Source organism: Pseudoliparis swirei, chromosome 2, assembly GCF_029220125.1.
Source record: "Pseudoliparis swirei isolate HS2019 ecotype Mariana Trench chromosome 2, NWPU_hadal_v1, whole genome shotgun sequence".
Taxonomy (NCBI): domain Eukaryota; kingdom Metazoa; phylum Chordata; class Actinopteri; order Perciformes; family Liparidae; genus Pseudoliparis; species Pseudoliparis swirei.
In genome coordinates, this window is record NC_079389.1 from 20,254,519 (window position 1) to 20,279,434 (window position 24,916).

Sequence of the window (24,916 nt, forward strand, 5' to 3'; positions counted from 1 at the left end):
TGCTCACATGTGTCACGCCGTTCTATCCTCTGAAGGGTGAACTCTGGGGGGGGGGGGACATACGTGTCTGCGTGCGGGGCCTTGTCGATTTTGTGTTGCCCAAAACCATTTCCGGTCGCTCTGTTAAACATGAAAAAAAATAAAAAAGAAGGATATGGATATGTCTCGGGGCTCAGCGCTCCAACACAACGGCCGGGGAGGGAGCGCGTCCGATTGGATGGCTGAGGCTCTGCCTGTCCATCTCGGGAAGTCTCCTGTTCGACAATCAAATGCAGAGTTAAAAACTAGGATTTCTTTAGTCGAGACAGGATAGGACGCGGGAACGGCTTCGGCGAAAAGGGAGATTGGATTTTTACCTTCGCATTGAAAATGCGGAAGGTTATGTTTTGATCGCCATGTATTTATTTATTTATGTATTTATTTATTTGTATGCGTGTTATTCGCATAAAAAAAAGTTTTTAACCGAATTGCATGAAATTTGGTGGGATGATTGGTTATTATCCGGAGATCATTTGATACGATTTTGGGATCGATCGGGTCAAAGGTCAAGGTCATGGATAGGTTAAAATCTTCTTTTTACCATTGCGCGGTCAATTTATATCCAATTGGCATGCAACTCATGCCAACATATTCATAATTCAATGCCCAATGTTGTGATATGCGAAGGTATTCGGTCTACCGAGTACCCATTCTAGTTTATTTATTGTTTCTGTAACGCGGGCCCGAGGAGAGAAGGCCAAAAAAAATAAGGAAACAAATACCTCAACCGGTCTCGTGGCCGGTAGTGGACATTGGCTTAGCACCGCATTCATTTTTTTGGGGGGGGGGTTTGAGAGGGCGAACAAGGGCGCGCGTGTGTGTGTGCAAATACACAGTGACACACAAACATACAAGAATTATCCGTAAACAAAGCGGACTGCCAACATTTGTGACTCCTCGCCGCTTCCAAAAATCTGCTGGTCCACGTTATTTCAGAAGCGCTCGCTTTCCCCTGCTGTCGCTCACCAGCTGCCGTCACCGTCTCCGAACAGAGGCCCGCTTATGTTCCAAATGAGAGGGCCCGTGAACAGGAGTGGCTTTATTCTTCCTTTGGGAGTTCCCGTTTGGTTCCCCGAGACGACCGCCAGCTCTCCGTGCCGGGTGTGGTCTCCCTCCTCCTCAACCGGCCTCCGGCTCTCTCCCCGTCTGGGACCCATCCACTCCACTGGCCTGTGTGGCTTTCTGGGTTTCTGGCTGGGTCGACTTCAGCACGAGGGGAACGACGGCCGGCTCCGGCAACACGCACACACCTGAAGGGCGCCGTCGACGAGCCGGAACTAAGGATGGGGTGGGATGAGGGCGGCGGACTGGAAGCCACTGCGTTCACTCCTAATGATCGGCTCTCGGAACCGTAAACCCACATGTCATTCCTCGCACGTCAAGTGTCAAGTGTACGTACCCCCCCCCCCCCTGCTCTCTTTTTGAGATGTGACAACCGAAGGTGAATACCGATCGCTCTAAAATTGGATCTTTTCTCGTCTCGGCGCGTCAACTCCGTCTCGGCCGCAAAAACCCGAGTTTTGACTACAGTCTCTGGGAAATCTCCACACGATTTGGATGTTGCCATGGCAAGACGCGCTTAAAAAAAAAACCCAAAATACGGAATAAAGAAGATTTGAAGTGAGCTTCACGCCCTGGATGCGGACGCCGGTGCTCTGGACGCGGCTTCGCGGGACGCGTCGCGTCCCTTCGGTAAAAGGTTTCAGTAAAATAAATGAGAGGAAAAAGAAGCGTTATTGAAATATTCACGTGAACACAGACGTGATGTTTTCTCTCTGAAGGATGCTCGAGAACGTTATGACAGGGATGTGACGATAAACACAGAATATCTGCATACCGAGCAAAAAAACAACACACACACACACAATCGTATTCTCCCGAGGGAATCTGACCGCCGGCTTCCCCTCCGGCCGAGCGCTCCTCTTCACCTCCAACACTCCTCCCTCTCCTTTTTACAACACGGGGCGTCAGCAGGTGACGAACGAGCCTCTCTTCTCAGCCGCGTCCGTCGGCCTGCCCTTGTTGACGGGCGCAACCTTTCATTTCCTGGCCGTGTTACGGAGAAGGGGAGGGGAAACATGAGGTCGCGGGACCCCGGTCCGCGGAAAAGAGGGGTGGGCGGAAAAAGAGGGGTGTTTAATTAACAAGGCAAGGACAGACAGACGGAGGTGGAGTGAGACGTGAAACTGACAGGAGTTTGAAAGAAATATTAAAGCTGCCAGAAAAAAGTCCATCTCACTGTCAGTACTGGGGCTGCTGAAGCTCTTGGATTGGCTACACGACAGTCAAAAGGTTTTTACTGCACTGCAATGTGACATTGAGGATAATGACTGCACACACACACACACACCAACACACACATGACTGCATATAAAAAGCACCTGAGAGTCCACAGCAGGGTGCAGGTGACATTGGAGTCCATAACGTTGGTGCTGCTCAGGAGCAGTGGGACCGTGTGACAGGCGAGGGCGAGGTAGACTTGGATAACCGCCGTCATGACCTTCAAATGCCTATTTATTCTAAGCCCCGCCCCCGCTGCTACTCAGAGCCGTGTGCACTCGCAAGAGATGTATTGGTTTTGTCGAAAAATCCCCAAAACGCAGCACGTGCCTTCGGTAGCTAGCGTAGCGTAGAAGTGCCGACGCGAGTCGACGCTGTGCCGGTTGATGCGAGTCCGTCAACGTGCTTTAGCTCCACCGGCTCTCAACCTACACGCTTTAGAAAAGGTACTCCTCCCACTTCATCGCCGACTGAACGCTCGTCTTTGAGCTCCGGCGCCGTGTTTTCAGAGTTCTTCCGGCTTGCCGACGCGGTTCCATTTCGTTCATTCGCCCTGACGTAACGTTCCCGTCGGCCGCAACTGTGAGGAAAAGAGGACGCGGCGCGTGAAACGACGGCCGGGCGGCTCCATGTGTTCGATTTCGATCGGCCCTTCTCCAAATATCGGGCTGCCGAGTTCAAACTGCGTTCGTCTGGGACTCGGCAACCCGTCGGCGTCCACGCGAGATGCCAACTTAAAAGTCGTCCCCCCCCCCCCAAAAAATGTCCACCCTCACCTGCTTTGATGGGACTGCATGAGCATCCCTGTGGGAAGGGTGCTCACGCAGGTCGACATCAGAGAGAGAGAGAGAGTGTGTGTGTGCGCACTCGCTCCTCTTTTGGCTGCATCCATCTGGGGAGTTGCCAAGGCCTCGGTAAAGTGGGCAGCTGGCCATCACAGCTGGACACACACACACACACACACACACACACACACACACACACACACACACACACACACACACACACACACACACACACACACACACACACACACACACACACACACACACACACACACACACACACACACACACACACACACACACACACACACACAGTAACATCTGCATTGCCACCGCCCAGTGGGGGGGGGACAGTGTGTGGCCCTGAGGGACCGGCTGGTGTGTTTGCGTACGCGGCCGTGCGGCCCCTCGCTGTCGCGTACAAACTCACGGAGCAGGAATGCGGAGTCCCAGCCAACGAGACGCGACTAAAACGGGAGAAATTAATCCAGACCGTAGAACTGCTCCGATCTTCGTCTTCTTCTTTTTTCTTTTTCTCGGCCCGGCCGTTGCACAATGGTGGCTCGGGTTTTCCCACGCGGCTCCTCTTTCAGCGCGGGCGCAGATCTGATTTCAACCAAGGTACTTTGAAAAGTAGGCCACGGCCTGTTGTGTTCACGTTCCTGAGTGTGTGTGTGTGTGTTGTGGGGGTCTTTATAGGCAAGGCGTGCTCCTCGAGGATCCAGCAGATGTGCGTACACACGCACGAAAAGAAAAAAAAGTGTTGCATTCAATTTACAAAACCAATAAATGACTTGAAGACATTTCATAGCCTCTTTCATTGGCTTGACTTTTGTAATGTGATGTATTTTAAGCTGTCAAATCAATTAAAAAGGGGGAGAGGTGCAGCCTTTCCAGGTGAGAGACGCTGCGGACCCAGCCGGTTATCGGCCGGGTGCCGGATAAAACCCGGAAAAAAATAACACCCCCCCCGCATCAAATCGTCTTTCATTACATTCGCAGCGTTCATCGGGTAATCTCTCTCAAATTGCCCCCGAGACATCTAAAGTCCAGCGCCCTGATGCTTACTGTGTGCGGTTACCCTCTTACCGGGCGCTGCTGTATCTCACCACCTGCTGGTCTTCCTGGAAACGACCTGTGTTCCGCGAGGAATGATTTCAGACTGAACATGTAAAAAAAGCCTTGAAACAAGGAGATCCTTGCAGAAGCCTCAGATGTGGCCTCCTAACCAACACAAACAACCTAAATATGTTAGTACCGTGCCTTCCTTTTATTGAACGATCCAAATTATTATATAAACTAAAAGAAGATTCCGGGAATCAGAGAAAACGCCACTTCAACATGCCACAGTTAAATCTCTCATCGTGTCTCTCAGAGGATCACATTTTTGTTGAAAAAATTAGGGCTGTCAGCGTTAACGCGTTAATCTATGCGATTAATTTGGCCGCGTTAACGCACTAAAATATTTTAACGCAATTAACGCAACTTTGTTTACTTCCGGTGTTCGTTGAAGTTTTTACACTCAAACCGAGTGTCAAACCGCGGCAGTACGGTTTAACACTGTTTCCGTTTTTAAAACAATTATTTCTCCGCGAAAATAAGGAGCAGAAATCAGTTAATCAGTTAATCAGATTAATCGCGATTAATGAATTTCAAAATGTGCGATTAATTAGTTAATTTTTTAAAATCGATTGACAGCCCAAGAAAAAATACAAGACCATTTTCTCTCCTCTCCTCTCCTCTCCTCTCCTCTCCTCTCCTCTCCTCTCCTCTCCTCTCCTCTCCTCCAAACACAGACACTCTGGTGAGAAAGGCAAGGCAGCGCCTCTACCACCTCAGGCAGCTGAGGAAATTTAAAGTTTCCCAGAGGATCCTTCAGTCCTTCTACTCTGGAGCTGTAGAGAGCGTCCTGACAGGAAGCATCACAGCCTGGTTTGGCAACTGCTCCGCTCAGGACAGGAAGGCTCTGCAGAGAGTAGTGCGTTCGGCTGAGCGCACTATTGGAACTACACTCCCCACCCTGCAGGACTTGTACACCAGGAGGTGCAGAACCAGAGCCGGCAGGATCATGAAGGATCCTCACCACCCCAACAACAGACTGTTTCAGCTGCTGCGGTCAGGCAGGCGCCTCCGTAGTCACGCTGCAAGAACAGAGAGACTGAGACGGAGTTTCTTTCCTCAGGCCATCAGGATTGTGAACTCCGACCTCACCAGGACCCCCACATAGACCCACACAACTGCCCCTCTTAGGCACACACACACACACACACACACACACACTTACTGTAAATATTGTGTTGATTTTTATTTGTAAATAGTGTGTACTTGTTGCCCTTGCACATTCCTGCTGAGCATTGCCACTTTCATTTCACTGCACACCCTGTGTGTGTATGTGACAAATAAAAACATCTTGAATCTTGAATCTTGAATCCTCTCCTCTCGCCATTGCACTGCAAAACCTCATTTGACAACTTTCACCAGGCGACGGCCCGGTTACGTAAAGGATGCTATTTTAGTTTGGTAACGCTGGTTGGTCGCCTTGCTGAGGTTTTGGGGTAACATAAATGATAATTCTGATATTTATTTAAAAATGTAAACCAACAGTGGCTCATTGGCCACAGTTATTCATTTACAGTTAAGGTACTTATTTGAGCATATGTTCTAAAATATAACTAAAAGAAAAGATCATTATTAGTATTGCAAGTATTATTATTAAGCCTTTGTTTAACCAGGTGAAATCACTGAAATCACTGAAATCTCTTTTCCAAAGGAGCGCTGGCAAAACAACCCTCTGCTGACCCGTTGATAATCTCTGATCCGAGCTGCAGCTGCAGTCTGAAGCGAAGGCCGCAGACGATTATGCAAGAAGTGGACGTCGTCATGGTGACGGCGCCCGCCCTTTGGTTTGGGGACTGACGTTCTGGAATGACCTCTTGGATCGCGGCCAGTCGCCCGTCACGTTCTTTTTTGGATAGCCGGGAAACGGAAGCGACCATGTTAGGGATGCAGTGGGGGGGGGGGGGGGCACCTGTCAATCACAAGAAGCACGCCCCAAAGCCTCTGGACTGGAGGACTCCCGATTCACACATGAAACAGACATGCTTAGAGTCTGAAGGGGATCGATGACGCCGTCTCCATCGGGTCGTTCAAGGTAAACCAGAGACGGAAATAGAGAAAGGAGGGGGAGGGGGGGGGGATTAACAGGAGACGAGCAGCAGAGAGTTTATGGCGGGGGGGGGGGGATGGTACTGCAGGAGTAAATGTAAAATTATTGTATAATTAGGCAAACACATTGGTATTCACGCTCCCGTCTGTTCCCTCTGAAAGGCGGGACTTCAAAGCAAAGAGGTAGAATTAGATCATTAGAGCGTCCAGCGACGTCGCGTTCAATGACCGTTCAGACAAAAGGAACACAGAGCCTTCAGATGTCATGCACACCAGAAAGTGACAACAACAACAACAACAACAACAACATACTGCAAAGCCCATTGGTTCCCGCAGTCGGGGGTGCTGTAAAAGCTTTAAAAAGGTGCCCTGTGGAGTTTACGTGTAAATATATAAACTTTATTCCTATAAGCATTGTGTTTACCCCTGAGAGCAAACAAACACCTTATTATTTCTATTAAAAGACGTGATACCTCAAGCAGGAATGTGTACATGGTCGCCCGCCCGCATGTGCGCCCTCTATAAAAAAAGATTGCCTCGTAACGCTACTGGTGAGGGAGAAAAAAGGAGAAAAGACAAAGAAAATCCAACAGGGTCCCTTTAAGCGTTTCCCAAACATGGGAACCATGTTTCTTTTTTGTTGTCCCCTGTTCCATCATAGTGGTCCAGGCGTGTCCCCTTAAATATCTGTGACATCACCTGGTGATGGACGAAACGTCAGGAAATGGATGCTATGGGAATATCACTTTTTGTTTGTAATAATTTAAACAAATAAATGCCTCTTTTCAAGCAGCATCGCACATGCGTTCTATGCAGGAAGCTGCAGCAAAGGTATGTGTGTGTTAGTGTGTGTAGATTGGGATAATGCTAAATACTGAAAATACTGACGGCAGACGTTCAGGCTCCACTGCTTTAAATAATAAACTAGAACGGGCACTCGGTAGAGCGCATACCTTCGCATATCACAAGATTGGGCATTGAATTATGAACATGTTGGCATTAGTTGCATGCCAATTGGATAAAAAATGATTGTGCTATGGTAAAAAGCAGATTTTGACCTTTTCATGACCTTGACTTTGACCTTTGACCCGATCGATCCCAAAATCTAATCAAATGGTCCCCGGATAATAACCAACCATCCCACAAAATTTCATGCGATTCGGTTTAATACTTTTTGAGTTATGCGAGTAACACGCATACAAATAAATAAATAAATACACGGCGATCAAAACATAACCTTCCGCATTTTCAATGCGAAGGTAATAAAATAAGGAAGAAACCGCCATAATCTTTCAATGGACCAAATACGCACTGAAAACCGACCCATCGCCACCATCATCATCACCATCATCATCATCACCACCATCATCTGTATTGGAGCCTGTTCAACACAGAACGTCAAATAAATGTTTGGAAACCTGCGGAGGGGGAAAAAAAGACCGACTCTCTCCCGAAACGGGCGAACTCCCGGGCTCCGCGCCCTCCGCTGTGCCGAGAGATGTTATCGATACTGAAATAGTTCAAGGCGTTTCCGTACGGTGGAACGATACCGCACGCTTTTACAGATATTGCGTTGTATATGACGGCGTGCAGATTCCACCAAACAAACAAACAAACAGGAAGTTGAGCCCAATTTACATGCAAGCCAGATTCACCAGATTGACAGAACAATCAGTTAAAGAAACTTCCTCCATCACCTCCGTTTAAGCCCATCATCACTTCACTTATGACAGTCTAATCAATTCCAAAGGGCCCTCTTCTGGTGTGTGTGTGTGAGTGTGTGGCGTCGGGGTATTGGTTTGGCACCGTGCGGCAGCAGATGTGAAGGGTAATTTGGAGCCCTGAGAGACCCCCTCTGATGTGTTACAAAGCATCATGGGTAACTGCGCTGTCATTGAACTTGAGTGGACTTCAATGACACGATGTTCCATTCCCTCCCGACACAGAGAGGCTCGTTTCTCTTTTAGCCGGCACGGAGCCTCCGTGTGTCGCTAGCAACGGTCGTGTGGTGTGTTTTATTTATTTATTTATTACCTTCGCATTGAAAATGCGGAAGGTTAAGTTTTGATCGCCGTGTATTTATTTATTTATTTGTATGCGTGTTCCTCGCATAACTCAAAAAGTATTAAACCGAATCGCATGAAATTTGGTGGGATGATTGGTTATTATCCGGGGACCATTTGATTCGATTTTGGGATCGATCGGGTCAAAGGTCAAGGTCATGAAAAGGTCAAAATCTTTTTTCAATTTTTATCCAATTGGAATGCAACTAATGCCAAAATGTTTGTGCATTTTGTTGTCCACTCACTTATCTTGCACTCGTTCATGACAAGTTCTGAATGAATACACACACACACACACTTTATAGTTTCAATCTGTCGTTTCAAATCGCTCATTTAGTAATTTACGGCCCCAATTAAATTAAAATAGACATTAAGGAAGTACGCTTTGGCTTCCTTGCGATTGGCAGGTCGTTCCCGTAGTATTTCCAGGTCTCCGTTGCATCCTACAGTGCGGTTTCCATATTCTCACGACGTTAAATGTCCCGTTATGGTCCCTATGACATGTCTTATTCAGCGGTCGGTTTAACGCTTTCACAGCGGCAGGAGGAAGTTAGAAGTCGTCCGCGGTGGAGGATTCCCTCCGTGGAAAAACTAAACAAAAGGGGGAAGGCGGTTTGCCCGCGGACATCTTCTAAGTGAGGGGTGTGTAAAGTCGTGTACGTATCACGACCGCGTTTACGTCAACGGTCAGCCGTCGGCACGTAACGCCATCCGACGGCTCTGAAGCGCACTAAAACGAGCCGGCAGGCGACCGTCATCTCCCCCATCATGCGACATTCAAGGAGGGGCTGTCTGGCATTCCATCACATCCATGTTCCGTACGTCGACCGCTAGTCGCAAACGGCTCGGCCCTCGGCGACACCGCGACGGAACGCAGGCGCACGCGGCCGGGATGGAATGTGAAGCGGACGAAACGGTCGGGCGTCTGCTGCAGAAAAGAAAAGAAAGAAAAGAAACTGCGTTTCCTCTGAAGGTCGGCCGGCCGATGACGCGGGAATCTGTCAAGCGGCGATAATTGGCGCGCCTGAGGACCGATCTGCAACGTCGATATGAGGGCTGGCTTCTGATGGAGCTGTAACGGCTGCGTGGAGCCCGACTCGTCTTCATCCTCTTGCTCACTGCAACCTGCCGGACTGCGGGGGGGGGGGGGGGGGGGGGGATATGCCCCAGAGTGCCATGTTAGAAGAAGTAAAAAATGATTTTTTTAAATGTCTCTCATTTATCTTTCGACGCTGCAACTGTGGAATGTCAACAAATAAACTACGGGAGGCACTTTCAATTAAGGATGTAACCGCAGCCGGCAAAGACAGCGGGGGAAAAACACAGAACAGTGCGTCTGCTGTGTTTCTGGCTCGTGTTTCGGCGACGCGGCGGTGACGACGAACCTTCACGCGCCAACGCCCCGTGCCCCCCCCCCCCTGTGGACGCGGCACAGAAACACATTGAGAAACCCACGACAGCCAGAGAGCCGGCTCCATGTTGTCGAGTCGGAGCGACTCGGCTGCATTTCTTATGTGAATTTGGAAAAATCTGAAAACAAATCGTGTTTATCCAGGGGCGACTTTGTTTTTTTCTTAAAGTTTACTTCACAGCTTTTTTTTACAAATGCTGTAAAGCATGTCGAGAAGCTGTGGAAAAAAGGAAACACACACACACACACACACATTCTGTTTCCCGTGACATTCCACGCGTATATTTGCTTTGTTTACAGCGTCGGCTCTCCACGTAAATAGAAGGCGGCCCACAACAAACCGCCTCCTGCCAACACGGAGCCGGCTGATAATGACTCATCGCTGCTAATTTGATGAGCTAATTTTATGAACATACCTTGCGGGCTGAAGAAAGACGCACCGCCATGGCAGAATGGGCAGACGGCACGGCAACACGGTCACGCCGTCAACGTGTGTGTGTGTGTGTGTGTGTGTACTGAAACCACGACGCCCGTATTCTCTTGGCATCCCAACCCCACTGATCATTGCAGAGAAGAACATAACATCGGCGTACACGAAGGCTTTCTTTCAAGTCAGCGGATTGTGGAAACAAAAGCCGTCGTGACCGCTGAGCTCCTCCTCCTTTACGCATTTATAACTGTGATGACAATAGGTTGCTGTTAAACTTGACAGACTGGCAACAGGCCTGTCCTGTCCGTGCGTCTCTGACCGCGCTGCCAGTCAACCAGCTGCAGCGGTTGGAAATGTGCGCATGCATACATGTGTGTGTGTGTGTGTGTGTGTGTGTGTGTGTGTAGCAGTGTCTCCGTTTGGTTTTAGCTCGTCCACTTATTTCAGTTCTTTTCACTCTTCAAATCACATATCAAAACCCACCTGTTCAAAACTGCTTTTAATGTGTGATTGTGTGTTCTCTCTACTTTCCTATTTGCTTTTATTGCAATTGTAGTTATTTTTATTGCATAGCTTTTAGGATATTTTAACTATGTGCTGTATAGCGTCTTTAAGTATTCTGAAAAGCGCTATAAAAATGTTATGTATTATTATTATTACAACGACCGTGTTAGAAATACGTGACAACAACCTCGGGCCATGATGCAGGCGTGTTAAAGGGGTGCACTGCTGCTGCTGCTGGGGGGGGGGGGGGACATAATCACAAATGATCTTCACTGAATGGATCCAATAAATTAAGCAAACAAGCACACACTCAGAACGCTGCCGATGAAACATGTTTTTTTAATGACTACAGAGAGATCTGTCAAACATTTAAAAAGCTATTTCTCACATTGACATTTGGCCATCTCAAGCATTACACGCCACCAAAAAAAAAGGGCATTTTTGTGTGCATAGAATATCCACCACAACAAATCAATTGCATCGGAAACGATGTCTGCCGACACAAGCGGTTCTGCGGTGAACGGGGTTCCAGCGTTGCATATGGAGAGCAATCTGCTGCGCCGTGGGGGCGGGGCTTCCCCTGTCAATCAAATGCAAGGAGGCCAAATATTATTATTTTTGAAAGATCTTTCCATTTTATTTTTATTTTAAAAGACTAAAACCACCGGCAAGACTATGTTGTTGTTTTTATTTTATTTTTACACGACTTTTTTTCATCATCATGTAATTGTCACAAGTTGCTTAAGCTAAGCTAATCATCGTCTGGAGCCGATTCTAATGCATTCATATTAAGAGCTTGACCATGAAGACATCGTATAAAACATGTCTTATAATAATAATTTGTTGGATAAAAAGACCATAAAGGCTCCTACACGAGGCTCGAGTTTTGTTATTAGTTTAAATTTCAGTGCGTATACATTTTCTTGCGTTCAACAATGTAAGCTAGCTTGAACGAACACGCCGTTTCTTATATATTCCCGGAGAAAGCAAAGCTCTGCTTTCAGTCAGTCAGACATTTTAACATTTACGTTTTTCAAATTCACAAGAGGCACCATTTTTACTCGCACAATTAAAATCAGGAGTATAAAGAATATATTCACCTCTGCAGTATTGGTGAAACAGAAGGTATTATCTTGTTACCTTCGCATTGAAAATGCGGAAGGTTATGTTTTGATCGCCGTGTATTTATTTATTTGTATGCGTGTTACTCGCATAACTCAAAAAGTATTAAACCGAATCGCATGAAATTTGGTGGGATGATTGGTTATTATCCGAGGACCATTTGATTAGATTTTGGGATAGATCGGGTCAAAGGTCAAGGTCATGAAAAGGTCAACATCTTCTTTTTACCATAGTGCGGTCAATTTTTATCCAATTGGCATGCAACTAATGCCAAAATGTTCATAATTTAATGCCCAATCTTGTGATATGCGAAGGTATGCGCTCTACCGAGTGCCCGTTCTAGTATCTCAAATGTTAAGCTACAATAAAAAACCACGCAGAACCACTTTGCTGTTGACGTATTTTTGGGGAGCTGGAGCGTAGATGAAAAAAATAATTACAAGGGCTGTGGGTTCAGAGCTGTGGACATACGGCGGGTTCAGCTGTAGCTCCGTCACTGAGCTGCTGCAGCATCGACTAGCGGCACGCTGTCGCCCGCTCGGCTCCCCTTAGTCACCGACTCAGACGTTTGCTTTGGGGAGGAAGGGGGTGCTTAGCTTTTTGAAAACCTGGAGGGCACACAAATAGCTCATGCATGCACACATGTCTGATACACACTCCATCTCTATTAATATTTGAAATCACGCAGCTCAATCTCTTATCCCCGCATCCCCGAGAGCAGCGACATACTATCCGTCTCGTTCGGATCAAGCGCTCCCTCAGTGAGGCGGGGGAGGGGCCGCTCAGTAATTCACTGAAAGTGGAAAAATCTCAGAATATGCCATCACCCGTGGCGGCAAAATCTCTCACGCCCCAGAATTTAGAGGACGTCATTTATATCCCAGCGGTTCGTGGGCAGGCGAAATTTTAGCCGTGCTGCCGTGTAACGCAAACCGCCAGGCCGGGGTCACACGGCCGACGGATAAGAAGACGCAAACAAGTCGCTCGCTCGTGTGAACGTAACCGCGGCAAAGCAGGTGAGCACCGAATGACAAGCGACAGCCGGCGAATGTTTAGATGACACTGGAGTGTGAGATCTGCACGCAGGCGGCGGCGAGCGTTCCCGAGGCGAGTCGCTCATCCACAAACTGCTGCAACGCGCCGAGGCCCGAGTCCATCGGACGGCCGACAACCACGCAGACGTCTGGGGAAACAGAGACGTGTTGAAGGACGAGCGCAGGGCGGCTCAGTCCAGTCAGGACGAGCAGCGCCGACAGGAAACCACACACACACACACCAGGAGGACGCAGCGTAAGAGATGTACACACACACAAGTTGTTAACACACACAATTTGTACACACACAAGTTGTACACACACACGAGTTGTACACACACAACGAGTTGTACACACACACACGAGTTGTACACACACACAAGTTGTACACACAAGTTGTACACACACAAACGAGTTGTACACACACACACAATTTGTACACACAAAAGTTGTACACACACACGCAAACACACACGTTGTACACACACACAAACGAGTTGTACACACACACGCAAACACACATTGTACACACACACAATTTGTACACACAAGTTGTACACACACAAGTTGTACACACACACAAGTTGTACACACACACGCAAACACACACATTGTACACACACAAGTTGTACACACACGTTGTACACACACACACACACACACACACAGTCTCCCCATATGCAGAGTGCTAATTATAACTTAGTTGCCCATTAATCAGCGACTGCTGTAATGATACTAATTCCCGTGTGTAATCTGATGGAGGTGAGATCACAGCCTCTCTCTCTGCTCGGCGCTGAGCGGCGGTAAAGACAATCGGTGTGGACCAAAACTATCTAATTCGACTCGGCACGGCGGCTGATTAGCTGGAAGGAGGAAGAAGCGAGTGTGTGAGAGCAGTTATCTCTGTTGTCTGCATTGAGGCGGCCGGACTGCCTTTATTACATCTACCAAACAGGGTTGTTTTTTTGAGGAAGTGACAGCAAACCTACGAGGAATGGCGACTTGCAGTAACAGAGACTAGATCTATGATGTCATCGACCAATGTTTGACGACTTGCAGTAACATAGAGACTAGAACTATGATGTCATCTACCAATGTGTGACGACTTGCAGTAACAGAGACTAAAACTATGACGTCATCTACCAATGTGTGACGACTTGCAGTAACACAGAGACTAGAACTATGACGTCATCTACCAATGTGTGACGACTTGCAGTAACAGACTAAAACTATGATGTCATCTACCAATGTTTGACGACTTGCAGTAACACAGACTAGATCTATGACGTCATCTACCAATGTGTGACGACTTGCAGTAACAGAGACTAGAACTATGACGTCATCTTCCAATGTTTGACGACTTGCAGTAACATAGAGACTAGAACTATGATGTCATCTACCAATGTGTGACGACTTGCAGTAACATAGAGACTAGAACTATGATGTCATCTACCAATGTTTGACGACTTGCAGTAACAAAGACTAGAACTATGACGTCATCGACCAATGTTTGACGACTTGCAGTAACATAGAGACTAGAACTATGATGTCATCGACCAATGTTTGACGACTTGCAGTAACATAGAGACTAGAACTATGATGTCATCTACCAATGTTTGACGACTTGCAGTAACACAGAGACTAGAACTATGACGTCATCGACCAATGTTTGACGACTTGCAGTAACATAGAGACTAGAACTATGACGTCATCGACCAATGTTTGACGACTTGCAGTAACACAGAGACTAGAACTATGACGTCATCGACCAATGTTTGACGACTTGCAGTAACAAAGACTAGAACTATGACGTCATCTTCCAATGTTTGACGACTTGCAGTAACACAGACTAGATCTATGACGTCATCTACCAATGTTTGACGACTTGCAGTAACAGAGACTAGAACTATGACGTCATCTTCCAATGTTTGACGACTTGCAGTAACACAGACTAGATCTATGACGTCATCTACCAATGTGTGACGACTTGCAGTAACAGAGACTAGAACTATGACGTCATCTTCCAATGTTTGACGACTTGCAGTAACACAGAGACTAGAACTATGACGTCATCGACCAATGTTTGACGACTTGCAGTAACACAGAGACTAGAACTATGATGTCATCTACCAATGTGTGACGACTTGCAGTAACAGAGACTAGAACTATGACGTCATCTTCCAATGTTTGACGACTTGCAGTAACACAGAGACTAGAACTATGACGTCATCTACCAATGTTTGATGACTTGCAGTAACAGAGACTAGAACTATGATGTCATCTACCAATGTTTGACGACTTGCAGTAACACAGAGACTAGAGCTATGATGTCATCTACCAATGTTTGACGACTTGCAGTAACACAGAGACTAGAACTATGATGTCATCTACCAATGTTTGACGACTTGCAGTAACAGAGACTAGATCTATGATGTCATCTACCAATGTTTGACGACTTGCAGTAACAGAGACTAGATCTATGACGTCGTCTACCAATGTTTGGCTCGGCTTCGTATATTTAGGTGTTCACCAGGTGACTTTTCATTTGTTTCCGGAGGTTCTGATTGCAGCATATCACGGTCTGGTTTTATTCTTACCTTTGCTGCTTGTTTACCTGGAGTCACCCAAAAACTATAACTACCGGTATTATACTATAACTACACATTGCTAATAATGCAAGGGTGGTGTAAAAGAAAAAAAACAAAGAGTTCCTGACCTTAGTTTTTATTTTGTATTTTTTGTATTTCCTTTATTATTTAAATTCTTAAATGTTATATGCGCTGCTATATTATTGCATTCGAGTGTATCGTGTATATTGTAAACACGCTCGCTGCTGCTACAAAGATATTTCACCCTCGGGATGAATAAAGTACATCTAACCATTTTTTCTGGCCTAAATCCAGTTTAGAGCCTTCACTATATCCCATCATGCACTTGCCTATTTGTCAATGGGGTCTCTCCAGAAACACGTCGTCCTCTCCCAGATGTACCGCGGTGGTACAGAGTGATGCTTCTTCTACCGCATGAACTACTGCTGGCACACCGGCTTGCTGACGGCACAAAAAACCTGAACCTAAAACGGTCTTTTTAACTGGCGAAAGCGGCGGCTAACGGGAAGGAACAACCACAGTGTCGCGGTAGCCCCTTAACCCTCCTGTTACCTTCGGGTCAATTTGACCCCATTCAATGTTTAACCCTCCTGTTACCTTTACATTTACTGACATATTTTACCCGTGGGGTCAATTTGACCCCAGCAATTAAAACCTCCAGAAAATTATTAGAATTAATATTGTTTTCCAAGTTTAAGTGTGAGGTACTTCATGTTTGTTTGTTGACTACCTAAATAGCCCTTTAAAGATATAAAAAAGTTGATATTTCTTATATGTTTGACACAGTGAAAAACAGCCTGGGGTCAAATTGACCCCAAAGAACACCGACATTAAACATTGAATGGGGTCAAATTGACCCGAAAGGTAACAGGAGGGTTAAACCCTCTCAAATCCGGTAAATCGACTGTGGTAAGCTCGTTAGCATGGCTAACGGTTTGCTCACAATGAACCAAAATAAATCAAAATATTTAATGAAATTGTTGCACTTTAGCTGTGCAAGTTCTTTTACTGCAGCTGTGGTTTTGAAACAAAACTCCACGAGCCTCCAAACTCACGATACAACCAGCGCTGCCTTCACGTTCCAAAAATAATATTGGCTGCTTAAATATAGGCATTGGTGGCTAGGAATTCCAATACGAGACCGGTCACATGCGAAGAGACGCCACAGACGTGTAATCATATTCATGCTGTGTACACAACGTGTCAGCGGCAAATAATGGGGTCATCATTTATCCTCAAAGTACGCGGGAACCTCGTTCCAGCTGAGACACGTAAACACCGCTATTGGAGCGGCGTGTATGGCGTTCCATCACTGATCCAGATGCACCGCGCCGCTGTCTGGAGTCTCCGCCCAGTAAAACAGATGTCGCGGGGACAGTAAGCAGACGCGCTCTCCCGGGTCGAACCCTCGCTATCAGCAACAGCAGCCTCCGTCGCGGCTTCGCCCGAGTTTTCCACATCGTTTCCACATCTGGTCTCTCGCTTCCAGCTCCAGGTTCCAATAACAAACGTGGGCTTTGATACCGGAGTCCAATCCGCGTCCTGTCCGGGAAGCCGGCACACATGCATGGGCGCACTTTTTTCGTACCGCGGCGAGCGAGGGTTAATACGGTTTATTTTTAACTGAGAAGAGACGGTGAGAAACCGATCGACAGAGTGTGGGTGCCAAGTGTGAATGAACACAGGTACTCTCCAGATGGGTTCTTCACAGAGAAATACGTGCTACTCAGTGCAGTGACCGTGTTTTTGAAGCGCTCACGAGGAACATATGGTGGCGGAGCATCGGCAGCAGAGAGAAGCCAAAGTACAGTAACATAATTAGATTCAAACATAACACGATCTCTATTTTAGGATATTCTAGGGGGCTGATGTTGATTAAAATTAGACGACATGACTGAAATCAAGCAGAGATATCGTCAGCGGCTTTTCAAAAGCAACATTTAAGGAGATTCATGAGAGTATGCAGGAAAAAAAGAGCGTTTTTTGTCTGAGGCGGGGCCAGGAGCGTCCGACCTTGAAAACCCCCGGCGTGGGACATCGATTGCAGGGCGCCGTCAATTGGAAAGTAGTAAATTGTTATAAATATTTTTAGGGAGCAGGAACACATTAAATGCGTCAGTAATATAAGCCTCAGCCTTTTCAATAATACTGCACTAATGTAGGTCAGTCCGGCAGGTTTGGTATCACAATTTCAGCAGAAATTCCACATTATTGTCAAGAGGGGTGAGCCTGGGCATTAAAATATATAAGCTGAGGATTTCACTGGTGCAGAATTTCTAAAACGTTCAAAGCGTGAGAGTGAACATTCCAGAGAAGCCCCTGGTTGCTGCCGATAGAGCGGAAAACCCTGGTCACAGGTTCATCCTGTGTGTCCCTCCACACACAGGAAAGAGTGCAGTGTGTGTGTGTGTGTGTGTGTGTGTGTGTGTGTCGCGGGAAGGGAGAAAGTAGAGATAAACTCTAATCTTGTCCAGGAACATACAGTAGCAGACCTTCTGTGCTCTTTTTTTTTTTTTGTGACCACCACACACAACCCTGAATTATTAGTCCTGGCTGTGGGACCAAACGTCACCCTTTCCAGAAGTTCCCATTTCATTGGTGCACTGTTTAGATGCACACACACACACAACAAAATAACACAGATGAAATATTGCTGGCCTAGTTCCTGCCGGTATTAAGATTAAATCATCCGAGGCGGCCAGGCGGCCGACCTTGTAAGCAGCAACACGGAGAAGAAAGAAAAGAAAAAAACAGACAAAAAAATATGCTGTTGTTATTGCGTTGCTCTCATCATGATCACGACCCGACACCGTATCATCTAAAGTATCATCAGCGCCACACCGAGAAAGAAGTGCACGGCTCGTCCAGAGGATTGTTCAAAAGCACCATAGCAACCGGAGAGGGTTGGAGCGCCTCTAGGGTTTCTTGTCCAGACGATGAATAAATGCACTTTTGACAAATCCTCTCAAATGGAAGATGTGCGGAATTTTTTTTACATTTTTTTTTTTTTAATCGGCCTCGTCTTAATATTTATATATATATTTTTTTTAAAGTGCCACAAGTTCGTCCAATGGGCCGTCTCGCTCGACCGCCACAGGAGCGGCGTTGGCCAACACAGCGCTGACCGCTCAGCGGGATAACTGAAGGGTGGGCGGCCGCAGGAGGCCACGCGTTGCTTTGCCAAACCAAAGCACGCGGACAAACGGCGGCGCACACGGAGAACACGACTCCGGCTCAAAGCGCTGCAACGCCACGAAGGGAAAGCAACAGCGCGCGCTGGTGTAAACAAAAAACGTCTCGCATTGCCAAAAGAAATATGTGCCGCGGTACGATAATGAGCCAACGGCGGTCGTGCCGTCTGCGGTTCGACGAGGCTGCTGCCCTGGAGGCGTGGAAGAGCCGGCGACATTGTTCTGGGTTCTTTCCATACTTTTTCTCCACCTATTATTCTGGGAGACGGTGGGAGAAATAAATAAAATCCTAACAAACACAGCGTGGTGCCGCCACCGGGCACAACCCCCTACGAGAATCATCTCAAGACGGCCCTCCTTCTCTACCTGACAGTTAGTAGCCGCCGCCCCCCCCGGCGCCCAGCAGGAAAACGGAGACTATTTAAGAGGAGCGTGAGAAGGGCGATAAATGTCTCCTTGTGTTAATAACACCACAGGTGTCTCAGCCGCTCCTGGCTCTGTCATCAACAACAACTGCTGTGTGTGTGTTGGGGGGGGGGGGGAGGCGGTTACGGTACGAAGGGGATTTATTATGGTACTTCCATTACGGGGAAGCACACGTGAGTGCTAAAATAAATACAGGATGGCCAAACCTGATGAGTCATCGCGGCATGAAAGGGACACGCATACATGCTGCATGCGCCGCACGGACATGTCTCCGTGCCCCGTGATGAATCATCCGTACACAACGGAGCGCGGGTTTAGAGATGCGATCGAACGGGGGGGGGGGGAAGTGGAGGAGACGGGCGGCGGGGAGGCAACAAAAGGAGTCCAGGATCCCCTGATATTTGAGCCGATCTAAAAATAGCCACACCGGAGCGCCGTTATGAATTGTGCTCGGCGGAGTCTTCAGACGAACGCAGGAAGACACAAAAGGAGGAGCTCGACTCGGCGAACACGAGCGCGGCGGCATCGGGCAGGCGTGTCGGCTAACACCGTTGTTTCTGAGCGCCGCCCGGTTACGGAACATGAGCCCTCTTCACGCCGCGGTGCTCCTCGGGCACGACGTCACATTTCTCCGTGAGACGTGAGCCGCAACAACGGCCGCGTTGCCATTCGCAGATTGTTTGTGGGAGTAAACGAGATAGAGACCTGCTCTAGTGCACAAACACCTTTTCACGCTGGCTAGCTTTGCCGAAAAAGAAAAAAAAAGAAGCTGGCTAGATGAATGTGGTATGGAAATGCTAAATTAATTCCGACATACAACGCTATCGACGTATTCTCGCGTGCATATTCATAACGCCGTGGTCTCGGGACAGCACGGATACTAAATTCCTGAAGACCTCTCAACGTTGTTTCGTTCCCGGTTGGAAAAATCTTCTTCTTCTCCGTTTCGGGGCGGATTACAGTCGAGCTTGAATACCACTTTTGACAACAACAAAAAAGTGTAAACTGTTGCGTGCCGAATTCATAAAAAGTCGCCGTGTCTGAACTCACCGCTCCACGGAGTCGTCGCGGGGGAAGCTCTTTTATTCGCCAATCAGCTGCAATCCAAAGACTCCACACTGCAAGAACAGAAGAAGAAGAAGAGCATTAATGTGTGTGTGAAGTGTCTCGAAATATTAACTCGTTCATTCAGTATAGGGTCTATAGATAAAGTCAACAATAACATAAAAGACTTTTTGCTAAATATAAAAGAAAACTGACTCTTGGGTTTTATTTCTTCAAGTATACCAACTATGTCCACAGTAAATAAACAAAGTAAACCTCATGAATGACAAATACATTTTGGTTTTAGAGCCTTTAAAAAGAGAATGTGTCAACAAAGAGCCAAATATCTTCGTTTCTGAAAGACAACATTCTTTAAATATATATATATTAAATACACAATGCGAGTTCAGTGGCCTTCTGGTGTTGGCGAACTTCTTTCCAAGCTGAGAAAGATGCCTGCAGACATTATTGTCCTAATTGGCCCTGTGAGCACATGTATCGGTCGATTTATCCCTCAGCGGCATTAATTGGCCCAATTATTCAGCTGTTGCGTTCTATAACTACGACGTACCCACTCAATACAGACGCTGTGCTTCCAACTGTCGTGAAATATGGCTTTTTGATATTTTTTATAAAAAGGCTTTTCTTGTCGCGCGCAGGGCTCACGTCTGTCCGTATGATTGCGTGAAAAGGAGCCGACACATGGCTTTTTGAGCAGATGCTGCACATTCAGCCCAAAGAAACAAGGCCAAGAATCTCTGCAGGCGGTCGGTGGAACGTCACGGATCACCACTACATGAGAAGAAGAAGAAACGGCAGGCCCTCCTGACCCTGCCCCAGGCAGCTCGCCACAAAGCCAGCACCAAAACCTGATCCGATGTGAGGTTCTGGGACAGGGATGTCCTACGTGTACAGATTGTAAAGCCCTTTGAGGCAAATTTGTAATTTCTGATATTGGTTTTCAATTCAATTCCGTTTATTTTGTATATCCCGAGGTAGAAAAACGTCCAAAACCGCCACAGAGGTACGTGTTGTCCAATCACATTAAGGATTCCACTGTTGCTGGCACAAGGGAGGAATAAAATGAATTATATATTAGAAAGATTTTTTTTAAACAAGGCGACACTGGCAAGTGGAGGATCACTTCCTGGTATTCAGTTAAAGATATTATAAAATAATTTAAGAAAATTAGCTTTGCGAACCTACTCAAACAACTCAAAGCAGAGCAGGTCTTTTACCTCTAAAGAGGCTGTTGCAGACCATATGGTATCCCCACGGCCATATGGGCCACTTGGTTGTTCATAAAAAGACACTCTGCATCCTCCAATGTCCTGTGGATATGAGTGTGTGTTTGTGTGTGTTTCCATCATCTGTATTCAAGACCTCCACCAAGGTGCTCTTCACCATTCTGAGCTGCCACAAGGATCTTTTTTTTGATCGGGAGTCACCTTCCTAAAAGTTTGCGGAAATTTGCATATCACGCCATGGGGCATGTCACGACGCACACACACGGCTTCCGAGGGGAAAACCAAATTCAGAATAAGCGCAATATTTCAAACATTATTTTTGTTTTATCTGTGTCGGGATGATTGAAAACAGTTGATGGCGTTTTGGTCCATTTTCAACCACGAAATTCAGAATTGTAACAAAAACGTTGTAAGAAATGTCTTCATTAAAACCGGCATTGTTTCATCACAGGACAGTCACGTCATTTAGTTTCCCGTTTAACACGTTTCAGGGTGCAGTTACTCATTAATACATCATCAATAAATCTAAAATATATAAGATGTATCTCATATATATTATTTTACTTGCAATTTTGTATGCATTTTATTCTGGACCTTGAGTCTGAAATAAAACTTTGATTGTCTGGCCCACATGGCCCAGCTTTGATACACTGTAGATGACACTGACGTATTACACGGACGGCCTTGGAAGGATTCTGTGATGAATATGAGGAATGTCCTTCGCAGCGTTATCTTTGCTAACCCTGCACAGCATGTACCAGCTTTGAAAAGTATTTTGTGTCAGAAGTTTCCATTTACATGACATGATGAGAGCTAAATGTTGTGCAGACAAAAGAATAACAAGAGGTGGAGATGCACTAATCAGATTCTCAGTATTGGTAATAAATTCGATGCTGGCCACTGGAATCGATATTGAAAAACTATCCGTCAATGAGCTATAAGCTACATTGAGGGTTGACTTCGAGTATATTTAGTATTTAACACTGACATTGGCACTGTTGTAGTAATAGACTAATCGGTCTAGACTTGGAATAAACCACATTTTGATGTTGCGTTTCGGATTTCATACCATCAGGATTACCGTTAAGAAAGTCACTAAATTAATTGAGCACCATGGGACTTATTCGTTGCAGTCGTTACTGCGATTGCTCATAACAACCACCACACATTAAATCCACCTTTCCACCACGTGCCTTATGATTATTTTATCAAAACGCTTCCCATGGTACACAGATAGAGTAATAAAAGAGTTGAGTGAAGATGACTCCTCATTTTATTGTATTGTAAGTGTGTCATGTAGTGTGGGACAAACAACGGTCTTGGTCAGGCCTTGGTCTCAACTCCTCAAAGTCTTTCTTTTAGTCTTGATAAGCCCTGGTCTAGGTCTGGACTTGGTCTCAACTTCGCAAAGTCTTGCTCTTCGTCTCGATAAGCCCTGCTCTAGGTTAGGACTTGGTCTCAACTTCGCAAAGTCTTGGTCTCGATAAGCCCTGGTCTAGGTCAGGACTTGGTCTCATCCCTTCAAAGTCTTGCTCTTGATACAGCCTGGTTCAGATCAGGACTTGGTCTCAACTCTTCAAAGTCTTGCTCTTGGTCTCGATACACCCTGGTCGAGGTCAGGACTTGGTCTCAACTCTTCAAAGTCTTGCTCTTGGTCTTGATACACCCTGGTCGAGGTCAGGACTTGGCCTCAACTCTTCAAAGTCTTGCTCTCGATACACCCTCGACTGGTCAGGTCTGGATCGTCCCCAACAGAAAGTTTTCAACTCTGGAGCGTCTGGTTATTGTATGTACAAGAGACTTGGTATTTTTTTGTGAACACAGTGTTACATAAGCAGGCAGCTGCACGTTGCTATGACTCACCTAGTGTTCTCTCACACACTCGTGCCCTGAGAGACTTGGCCGCACGAGTCCTCTGTTGCATTACTCACAAGGCACGAGTCAGATAGTAAGCAATCAAGTTGAGAATATTCGCCAACTGCAATCTGGTCCGGGGGATTCTGCCGCGCCTCCACCACTAACCATCGAGAGCAGAAGGAGTACCAAAAAAAAAGAAGGAAAAAAAAGGAGGCCAGTGGTGACAGCAGAGGTTGCCCGACGCTAAACTATGAGGACGTCTGTGGAGAAACAAGCCCCTTAACAAGGTGAGACCTCATTACAACGGTGCGTCAGGACGCACTGCTTTGCTGAAATGGAGGGGAGGGACCTGTGTCCCGGGGATGACCCTTTGGTCCCCCTTCATCAGTAGCGAGGAATCTGCATGACGTGCCCCCCCCCAACAGTCAGTTTTACACTGCGTCGCTCAGTCTGTTACTAAACCCTCAGCGGCGTCAGACCTCGTTGCACACAGCTCCTGATTTAGTGTGCAGTGTGCGTTTCCCTTCGTCACTTTGCAGACGCTGTGCTTCCACACGAGCAGCCGAACACGGTGGCAGATGTCAATCACGGGGCATTAAAAACAACCTGACTAATGCTAATGAATGTATGTGGAACTAAATCACTCTGAAATGAGCTTTGACGTAATATTACATGGAATTCACTATGTTGTCACATTTGCGAAAGCTGAAGAAAAAACAGGGTTCCCCCTCTGCCCCCTTTTTAAAAAACAGGTGCACTTAACCCCCCGGGGGAAAAGTACACTTGCATATCCTGCCGTAACATCTCCGAGAGGCGGCAACCCCAAACGGCGCTCAACCATCGGTGTTCCCCCGCTCGGTTGTGGGGAGACGCTGTCGGGACCAATTAGAAAACAAAACTGCACCAGTGGTTGATCGATGGGTTCATTCTACACTCCGGCATCATCTGCTATCTCACTTCAGACTTTTCTTCAGGCCTTTCTCGGCTCGTTTCCTAGAAATAAAACAAAGACGACGTCTTACCGAGACCGGATTTCTGCAAATATATTTACGGAAAAGTTTACGGGCCAAACTGCTATAAAAAAAAAAAAAATTCTAAAATGCAGCACATGTTATACTGCTCTCTCAACATGACATCTTTTTTTGATGGCGCGATTCAGTGACGGTAGACTTGCAGCACCTCTGCAGTACCCGAAGGACGATCTCATACATATGTATGAACGTTAAAACGCAGATGCGTGAAAATCAAGCTCATTACATTGAATGTGCCATTAAGTCAAAATAAAAGCGTGAAAACAGAGCCGTGCTCCAAGGGAAGGCCCAGATGTCCACAGCCAGAAACCCTTTTAAAAAAACTAACCTTGTATGCAGGGATTACATGTCTGGTTGGATTTATTTCTGATCCCTTTTTTTGTTTGTTTATGGTGATCTTGTTGCACGCCAGCGAAAAAAAAAAGAAAAAAGAAAGAAACGCCCCGGCGACCTTCTGGAAGAACACGGGATCTTGTTCCTAACAGACGGTGTCCGTGAGTCGGCGGAACAAAAAGCAGCCTTCAATTACAATGAATGATGGATGACGGCGCTAATTAGCGAGTGTGAACTTTCAGTGACACCGAGAGTTCCTGGTTCAGATGCATTTTATTAGAATGGTGATATCTACTGTTCGGCATTCAAATCTCCTTGGAAGTTGCAGCTGAATTTAACCTTTAT

The 24,916-nt window shown here is 46.6% G+C and overlaps 1 protein-coding gene across 4 annotated transcripts in view; it reads right to left on the reverse strand.

The window, feature by feature from the left end:
- adarb1b (adenosine deaminase RNA specific B1b) overlaps nucleotides 1-24,916 on the reverse strand; it is a 119,388-nt gene that overhangs the window by 52,566 nt on the left and 41,906 nt on the right. For 3 of the 4 annotated variants that reach the window (XM_056430541.1, XM_056430519.1, XM_056430528.1), the window contains exon 2: nucleotides 20,110-20,177. The gene's annotated coding sequence lies outside the window, so the exon portion shown is untranslated. Of the gene's footprint in view, nucleotides 1-20,109; nucleotides 20,178-23,213; nucleotides 23,387-24,916 lie in introns of those variants that run through there. The other variant, XM_056430535.1, reaches the window with a different exon arrangement.